The sequence below is a fragment of the Canis lupus genome, chromosome 26, assembly GCF_048164855.1.
Source record: "Canis lupus baileyi chromosome 26, mCanLup2.hap1, whole genome shotgun sequence".
Classification (NCBI taxonomy): domain Eukaryota; kingdom Metazoa; phylum Chordata; class Mammalia; order Carnivora; family Canidae; genus Canis; species Canis lupus.
Genome location: NC_132863.1, coordinates 22,947,693 through 22,957,208, shown reverse-complemented (window position 1 = coordinate 22,957,208; position 9,516 = coordinate 22,947,693). Strand labels below are relative to the sequence as shown.

Below are 9,516 nucleotides of genomic sequence, written 5' to 3'. Positions count from 1 at the left end.
AACTGGCAGCTCTGACCTCTGTTTCTGGAAGAGTAATGGTCTAAGAACCCAGATGAACCTTCTAATTGAGAATATTTAAAATCATCTCCCTCTGCCTATGTTTCTGCCTCTCTCTGTATCTCTCATGAATAAATAAGTAAAATCTTTTTAAAAATAATTAATTATTAATTTAAAATATTAAAAAAAAAAACCCTTAAGGACACTTGGGTGGCTCAATGGTTGAGCACCTCCCTTCAGCCCAGGGCGTGATCCTGGAGTCCTAGCATCAAGTCCCACATCAGGCTCCTTGCAGGGGGAGCCTGCTTCTCCCTCTGCCTGTGTCTCTGCCTCTCTGTGTCTCTCATGAATAAATAAATAAAATCTTAAAAAAACCCTTATGCATCCTTGACCTTCATAAAAAGTAAAGACTATTAAAGCCAAGTGAAATCAGTTGCTTTTCTGAAGGCAGTAACTGAGGCTGGCTTTTGTCTTGAAAGCATTTGCTGAATCAGATGAACTTGAGCTTTGATTTCCATGGCTTTGGCCAGGATCAGGTGTAGAAAGGGGAGAGGAGACAGTGCCTAGGGTCTGAAAAAACGGGAGTCTTGTAGGAGACTCCTACATAAATCTCAGTCCTGAAAGTGTTACACATGCTGTGTAAGGAGGATAAAACAGATGCAATATTTGTCCTCCTTCACTAGGCATTTTTCAAGGAATACTGTCTGGTCTTAAACTTTGGTACTCATTACAATGAAAAAAAAATCTCTGTGGAGAATTTACAACCTCAGGTTGGCTCTCACACAGCTTCTCTCTTTTTTAATATTCTTTTTTTAAATTAAAAGAATTTTTAAAGATTTTATTTATTTATTTGAGAGAGAGAGAGAGAGAGAGCAAGCAGTAGCAGAGGGGAGGTGCAGAAGGAGAGGGAGAAATAGACTTCCCACTAAGCAGGGAGCCTGATGTGGGGCTCGATCTCAGGACCCTGGGATCAGGACCCTGGGATCATGACCTGAGAAGAAGGCAGAGGCTTAAGCAACTGAACCACCCAGGTGTCCCTTCTTCTTCTTCTTTTTTAAAAAATTTTTTATTTATATTTATATTTATTTATTTATTTAAAAAGATATTATTTATTTATTCATGAAAGACACACACAGAGAGAGAGGCAGAGACACAGGCAGAGGGAGAAGCAGACTCCATGCAGGGATCCCGACACGGGACTCGATCCAGGGACTCCAGGATCATGCCCTGGGCAGAAGGCAGACGCTAAACCGCTGAGCCACCCAGGGATCCCCTTCTTCTTCTTTCTTCTTCTTCTTCTTCTCCTTCTTCTTCTTCTTCTTCTTCTTCTTCTTCTTCTTCTTCTTCTTCTTCTTCTTCTTCTTTTTTAAAGGATTTTATTTATTTATTTGAAAGAGAGAGAGCACATGTGAGAGAGCACAAAAGAGAGAGCATGAATGGGGGGAGCAGCAGGTAGAGGAAGAAGCAGGCTTCCTGCTGAGTGGGGAGCCTGATATGGGGATCAATTCCAGGATCCTGAGATCATGACTGACCTGAAGGCAGATGTTAACCAACTGAGCCACCCAGGTGGCCCATCTCTCGCTCTCTCTTTTTTTTTAATTTATTTAAGTAATTTCTACACCAGTGTGGGGCTCAAACTCATGACCCCCAAATCAAGAGTCACATACTCTTCTGACTGAGCCAGCCAAGCGCTCCTCTCACATAGTTTCTTGGTATACAGATGGTCTGAAAAAAAAATTAAGCTGAGATTTAGCTTAAAGTTGTCCCAAAGTAGTAGCAACAAAGATGTGTGACAGAAGCAAATGAAGGAGTGGATCTTTAAGTCATGAGTCAGCTAATTTACTCAGATAAGTTCCAAGGAAAATGCATAGCTTAGAGCCCCAAATCACAAAAATCACAAGGAAATAAGGCACCATGAATTAAAGCCAGCAGAAACCACAGGCCAGAGATTCAGACTTCAAGGACTTCAAATATCAGAATTATTAGTAACAATAATTTTAAGAATAATTTGAAAAAATAAATTAATGAGATTTGAATTTTCCATCATTATGTGGTTATTACCTGATCATTGTGAAAAGCATTCCAGTACTGGGTGGAAATGATATATTCAAAGCAGAGACTCAGTAGATCTGAAAGGCATAAATAACCTGTAGGACCAGGTGGCTCAGATGCCTGTGCTTTGTTTGCTCTCCTTCATATACACTAATGGTGTCACAGAGAATTCCTATGTTTAGATAACAAAGGAGGAAAAGGAAAACCAGGCTTGTGGAGTGGCTTACACCAAATACTAGCACTGGCCAGAAGTGATGCCTTATAGCCTGATTTAGAAGTGACCCTGAAATTCAACAGTGAGTAAAGGAAATCGTTTCTGTAGAAGGAGGGATGCTGGATCTATAGTAATTCATGGACAGTGATAACATGCTGACTGGTGAGCTAATCAGTGTCTTAGAACAAGATTAGAAGTTAGGTAAAAATGATGTGTGTGGTGGTTATGTGAGTGGGCCTCTCTGAAAGTGCACAGAGTGTGTAGATATTTTTGTGCCATCAGAGGGAGATAAATAAAGCTCTCAATAACCGAGTGGACAAAATGACCCATCAGGAAATGGGCTTATGAGACCAACCTTTCAATAGCTTCTCTTCTAAACTGGAAGCAATTGGAGCAAAAAGGAGTCCTCATAGCTTACACCTGGGTCGCCATTTTCCTACAGTGAGTGATAATATAGGCGTTTAGGAACAAAGGTGGTGAGTAGTAAAATGAGTGCATTCACCTGAGGTGTCTGTTGTTGTAAAGAAAGGCTTTAGTGTCCTAGAAGCTACTCTTATAAATGCAAGGATTTGTAACTTTGTGACAATTTTTTGCTGCCATCAAGAGGCAGGATGAAACCCAAAGGACGCCTCTACTATACCAAAGCACGTGTTGAAAAGATAGGACAATGGAAAGAACAGGAATGGAATACCAGCAAACAAGAGACAGTAAAAATGGTTTAAAACTTGCCGTACAAAAATTTTGAAATTTTGCGAAAAGCACTGAGGAGTTTATTTGTTGGAAATATTGAAAAATTTTAGACTTCTTTAGACAGCTGTTTTTATCTAGAATTACACATTGATATTGGGTCGGGGTGGATCACTGTGGTATTTTCAGTGCTTTATTGTTATGACTGAGTTGATCCTTCTGAGGATGGGGCTGAATGACAGACAGCCAAGAGGAAGTCATGAGCTTTGATGAACCTCTCAGAGAAAGTTCTAAGTTTCCAATTCTGAGTCAAACTTTTCATTTTCTTTATTCATGGTACTTATTTCAAAACTAGGTGTGGTAAGACTTGTTACCATTGTATCAGTAATATCGAATAGAAAATTATATATGTGTGTGGGAGAAGTGATAGGAAACTTCTGGGCTGGAACACAGCAGACTTGATAATGTTGACATGCTGTTTTTATCACTTCGTCAGCTTTGCAGGTTTTCCTGCAGTATCCAGATTTGTGCCAGCATTTTTTTCCACCATAGGCTAAATAACAAAAGAAGATAACGGTTATTTTAGGCTACTGATGCTTTCAGTTTTATAAGCATGACTGACTGTATCTTTGGCATCCTATGACAACATCATGGGTCATAATTAGACTCTGGTCTTAAGACTCCCAGCTCAGGCCTGGTAAATACCAGGTTTCTAAAAGTACCTTTTCCAACCTGCCCATTTTTTAACTTTTCTGAAAGTGAGATGAATCTTACCATAAATGAAAAGAAATTTGCTAGTCACAAGAAATTTGAGCTTACTATAACGAAGCTGCCTGGGGCTATGAGATGTTGTTCACACAAAGAAAGTTGATCTGTTGTCACTGTTGTAGAGGAGTTATTTGCATTGGTCATACTCTATGTGGTTAATTACTTTAAATATATATTCAAATGAACCTATAAAACATACTAGTAACAATAATGTGAATACCCATATGCTTGTATTCTCATTTTTAAAAAAAGATTTTATTTATTTATTCATGAGAGACACACAGAGAGAGAGAAAGGCAGAGACACAGGCAGAGGGAAAAGCAGGCTACATGCAGGGACCCCGACATGAGACTCGATCCCAGGTCTCCGGGATCACACCCTGGGCTGAAGGCGGCACTAAACTGCTGAGCCACAAGGGCTGCCCTGCCTGTATTCTCATTAAGAAGTAGAACATTACTAGATACTTAGAAGTGGAATGTTACTAGATACTTAGAATAGTGTAGATATTCCTACATGAGATGCTTTGTTTGCTTAGGTATTAAGGCAGTGCTTCTTCAATTTTGTAATGTGCATGTGAATCATATACAGACCTTTTTAAAATGTAGATTCTAATTCAGTTGGTGAGGCAGGGCCTGAGTTTCTGTTCTTCTAAATCCTCTAGGTGATGCCAACACTGCTGCTCCAAGGCTTACATTTTATAGAGCAAGGTTTCTGTTTAAGGTTTAAGGTTTCAACCATAAAAAAACCTCAGTGAACTTCATGTGTTTAATATTCAATAGTGTATTAGTATAATTCAATAGTGTTTAATGTTTATGTGTTCTATGCTTTCCAACTAAATGCCATATTAGAACTAAAAATTTCATGTGTTTAGAAATTAAATAATATGGTAAAAAATAAAACTTAAATTAGAAGAATAGTAAAATAAAGTCAGGAATAATGAAGTCAGAATAAATGAGATCAGAAAACTTCTGGAAAGACTAAGAAAAAAAGGAAGACAAAAATGACAGCTATAGTGAAATGGTGAACTCAAAACAGATTCACTGTATTAAAAATAACAGAAGAAAATTATCAATAACTGTACACCACTAAAATTAAAAATCTAGATGAAATGGGTAAATCCTGAAAAATATTCCAGGGATGGCACAGGAAGGAAATGTAAACTTGAATAGATCAATGAGTGTTAAGAAACTGGGTCTATATTTATGAACAAAATGGAGTTATAATTCTTTTTCCCTCCTGTTTTCTGGAACATTTTATATAAGGTAATACTTGGATTGATCTTCTGTGAAATTAGGAGAACTCACATTTAACATTATCTGTCCATTAACAGATGAATGAACAAAGAAAATGTGGTGTGCACATGCAATGGAATAATACTCAGCCTTTAAAAGGAAGGAAATTCTGACACATGCTACAATGTGGTGAGCACTTAAGTCATAATGCTAAGTGAGATAGCCAGTCACAAGAGGACAGATACTATATGAGTTCACTCGTATGAGGCACCTAAAATAGTCAGATACAGAGAGATGGAAAGTAGCATGGTGGTTGTCAGGGGGATGAGGAGGTCACTTTCTATCAGGTACAGAGTTTCAGAGTTGCAGTGAAGAGTTTTGGGGAGAGATGGCGGGGATGGTAATGCAGCAATGAGGATGTGTGTAATGCCCCTGAACTATACACCTAAAATGGGTTAAGATGGTACATTTTATGTTTTACGTATTTTACTAAAATTTTAAAAATCATCCAGGGCTGAGGTTTTGGGGAAGAAGAGGTTTCTTACTGCTATTTCTGTTTCTTAACACTCATCGATCTATTCCATACTGTAACAATGACACCATGGCTCAAGGACGAAAGCATAGATGATTCAGCATATAGTTCTGGGAAAACTGGCTCACTCCATGAGAAAAATCAAAAGTGAATTTACACATTTCATCTCGTGTCTTGATCTGAATGTGAAAGGCACAGCAAAAAAGTTGTTAGAAAATAGTATCAGAGCTCAACATCACTTGGTGTGAGGGAAATGCAAATCAAAACTGCAATGAGATACCACCCCACACTGGTCAGAATGGCTAAAATTAGTGACTCAGGAAACAACAGATATTGGTGAAGATGGGGAGAAAGGGGAACCCTCTTACACTGTTGGTGGGAATGCAAATTAGTACAGTTACTCTGGAAAACAGTACGGAGATTCCTCAAAAAGTTAAAAATAGAGCTACCCTACAATCCAGCAATTGCACTACTAGACATTTATCCAAAGGATACAAACATAGTGATTCAAAGGGCACAAGCACCCTAATGTTTATAGCAGCAATGTCCACAATAGCCAAACTATGGAAAGAGCCCATCCATCAACAGATGATTGGATAAAGAATACATGTGGGTATATACTTTTTAACTTTTTTTATATATACTTTTTTTTTGTGATTTCACTTATTTATTCATGAAAGACAAACAGAGAGACAGAGACATAGGCAGAGGGAGAAGCAGTCTCCCGTGGGGAGCCCTATGTGGGACTTGATCCCAGGACCCCATTATCACAAACTGAACCAAAGGCAGATGCTGAATCACTAAGCCACCCAGGTCCCCTAAATAAAAAATTTTTAAAAAGAAAATAATGTCAGACATTATTTTTGAGACATAAGAATGGGGAAAAAACTTCTTTAATAAGATGACTGAGCAGGGACGCCTGGGTGGCTCAGTGGTTGAGCGTCTGCCTTTGGCTCAGGTCATGAGCCCGGCATCCGGGATGGAATCCACATCAAGCTCCCTGCAGGGAGCCTGCTTCTCCCTCTGCTTATGTCTCTGACTCTCTCTGTATCTCTCATGAATAAATAAAATCTTAAAAAAATAAAAAATAAAATGACTGAGCATTGCCCACAAGGCAAAAAAATTGTTGAATTTGATTAGACCAGAATTAAGTATTTCTGTTCAATGAACGACATATCATGGGCAAAGGTTATATGTAGATGACAGTTTGGGAGATAATATACCCAATGACTAAAGCTGACTGGAGAATCATATCAAAGATAAGGAATTCCTGGAGATCAACAAAAAAGCATCACCTGCACAGAAGAAATAATGGCCAAATGCCACAAATAGGCAATTAATAGAAGTGGAAAGAGTCACTTGTTCATTCATTCAACAATTTTTATTAAGTGTTGACTACATATCAGACACTGTTCAAGATACAAGAGGATATACATCCATTAACAATATAAATGAAAAGTCCTGCTATCATGGAGATGTTGGTCTTTTCCGGAGATAGTAACACAATAAGTAAGAGAAAAAGGTGATGCTTTCTTTCTTTCTTTTTTTTTTTTAATTTTTATTTATTTATGATAGTCACACACACAGAGAGAAAGAGAGAGAGAGAGAGAGAGAGAGGCAGAGACACAGGCAGAGGGAGAAGCAGGCTCCATGCAGGGAGCCTGACGTGGGATTCGATCCCGAGTCTCCAGGATTGCACCCTGGGCCAAAGGCAGGCGCCAAACCGCTGCGCCACCCAGGGATCCCAGCTTTCTTTATATTAGACATAGTTAAATACAGACAAGCATTATGGAGAGTGGTGAAGCAGGAAAGTTTGGGCAGGAAGTGTGTGATTGAAAGGGAAGGAGTAAGAGACTTCATGGAGAGGACGTGAAAGAAGGAGCTTTGATGCTAACTGTGGGAATGGTGTACCAGGGAGGAGAAGCAGCAGGTACAAAGGCCCAGAGGCAGGATCTATCCTGAAGTTTTGGAAAAACCATAAGGTAGTGATGCTGTCAACAGAATAAGTTAGGTGGAGAGTAACTAGAGAAAAAAAATGGAGGTTAAGATCTCAAAGAGTCTTGCAGGTCATTGAGAGGAAGCCATTCATGTATTTTGATCATAAGAGAAATGCAAATTAAACAATGGTGTAAGGGCACCTGGGCAGCTCAGTTGATTAAGTACCTGCCTTCAGCTCAGGTCATGATTTCAGGGTTCTAGGATTGAGCCCCGCATGGACTCCCTGCTCAGTGGGGAATCTGCTTCTCCTTCTCACTCTGCCCCTCTCCCACATTCATACTCTCTTTCTCTCTCTCAAATGAATAAATAAAATCTTTAAAAAATTAAATAAGCCAATGGCATAATATTACTTTAGCCCATGAGACTGGAAAAAATAATGTGAGTGTTGGAAGGAATATGGTGATATGGTAGCCCTGGTGCACTGCTGGTGAGAGGTGGGGAGATTTCCATGTTTATAAAAATGTCACTAATATTTATTCTTGTCTTTAAACTTAGGAGTTGTCCAAGATGAAACATGAAGACTTTATGCTTCTTTCATCCTTTGAACTATTCCTTCAAGGGAATGGATCCAAATTTATCTCTTACCAGAACCCTCAGACTTGAAACCCCAGAACATGTAATATTTCCCCACATGCTCTGAGTTCCCATGATTCATGGATTGCTTTTACCAAATCTTTCACATCTGTCTCTTTCCTAGTCTCACCACCCTCATCAGAACTCAAAGCAGACACAATTGGTTCCATGTGGACCATCTGAAATTGTCCCTGATTGTGTTTAGAATTGCAACCAGAGTATTACTCAAACCCCATAGCTAGCAATTTTTATAGGCAATGTCATAAGAGGTAAATAAGGGAGGAATTCATGTAAGAAAACATTTTACACTGACCTTGAACCTGGCCATTTGGCTCCCATAAATCTATTCTATATCAATCTTTTTATATAAGTATGATTACTGATGTGTTATTAGAAAATTAGGAAATTCTCAAATGACTACCTAAATTATGACTTATCTTACAGTGAGATTTCACAACTTTACAAAGAATGAGGTAGATCTTTTGGTGACGTTATAGAAAGATAATCCCAAAATACTGTTAAGTGAACAAAAGAATGCTGTATAAACTTGCATATAGTATGTTTACATTTTTCTTTTTAAAATTCTTTTATTCAATTATAATAATGCTAAGTGAAATAAGTCAGAGAAAGGGAAATATTATATGACTTCACTTATATGTGGAATTTAAGGAACAAAACAAACAAAGAATAAAGAGACAAACAAAAAACCAGACTCTTGGGACACCTGGGTGGCTCAGTGATTGAGTGTCTGCTTTTGGCTCAGGGTGTGATCCCAGAGGCCCGGGATTGAGTCCCACATCAGGCTCCCTGCATGGAGCCTGCTTCTCCCTCTGCTTATGTCTCTGCCTCTCTCTCTCTCTCTGTGTCTCTCATGAATAAATAAATTTTAAAAATCTAAAAAAAGCTTTCTCAAAACTTTTATGGCAAAAAATATAGGAAAGAGGGCTTTGGAATCATTTTCAGGCTGGCACCAAATGGAAAGAGAACTGATGTGCGTCAAGCTCTCATCTGGTTCCTTAGGTGGCAGCTTGGAACATAGAACCCAAAACAACTCTGGATGTTGTGGTTGCCCCTGTCTATTGAGGACAACTTGTCCTACCCTTAGGTTCTACCCCTGCCAGGGACATGGGCCCAGTGTAGGGGCCATGGAGATGCCCAGGTTGGAGGGGTCCAGTAACATTTTGAACACTCTATAGGTCAGACGGATCCTGCCTCCATTTCTGCAACCTCCCTGGGTTCTGATTACCTGGGATCACTTGTGGTAGGAACACAAGAATAGCAAAAGTCAGGAACAGGAGTCTCATGGTCCTTGGGAAGCAGAAGCCAGTGGATCCAGGAGTCCAGAACACTTGGTGCAGTTCAAACCTGATCTCGAGTTTTATTGGCCTCTCTGGGGTGGGGCTGAGGGCTGGAGCACTGAACTGGACAGATACAGACAGATATGTAAGAGCTAATCCATGCAG

At 39.3% G+C, this 9,516-nt stretch overlaps 1 long non-coding RNA gene across 1 annotated transcript; it reads left to right on the top strand.

Moving 5' to 3' along the window:
- Positions 1 to 1,623: 1,623 nt before the first annotated feature.
- On the top strand, positions 1,624 to 8,947 carry LOC140618264 (uncharacterized). Its single transcript, XR_012018462.1, has 3 exons — positions 1,624 to 2,345; positions 5,049 to 5,139; positions 7,976 to 8,947. It is a non-coding gene; the product is annotated as an uncharacterized lncRNA (long non-coding RNA).
- Positions 8,948 to 9,516: the final 569 nt, after the last annotated feature.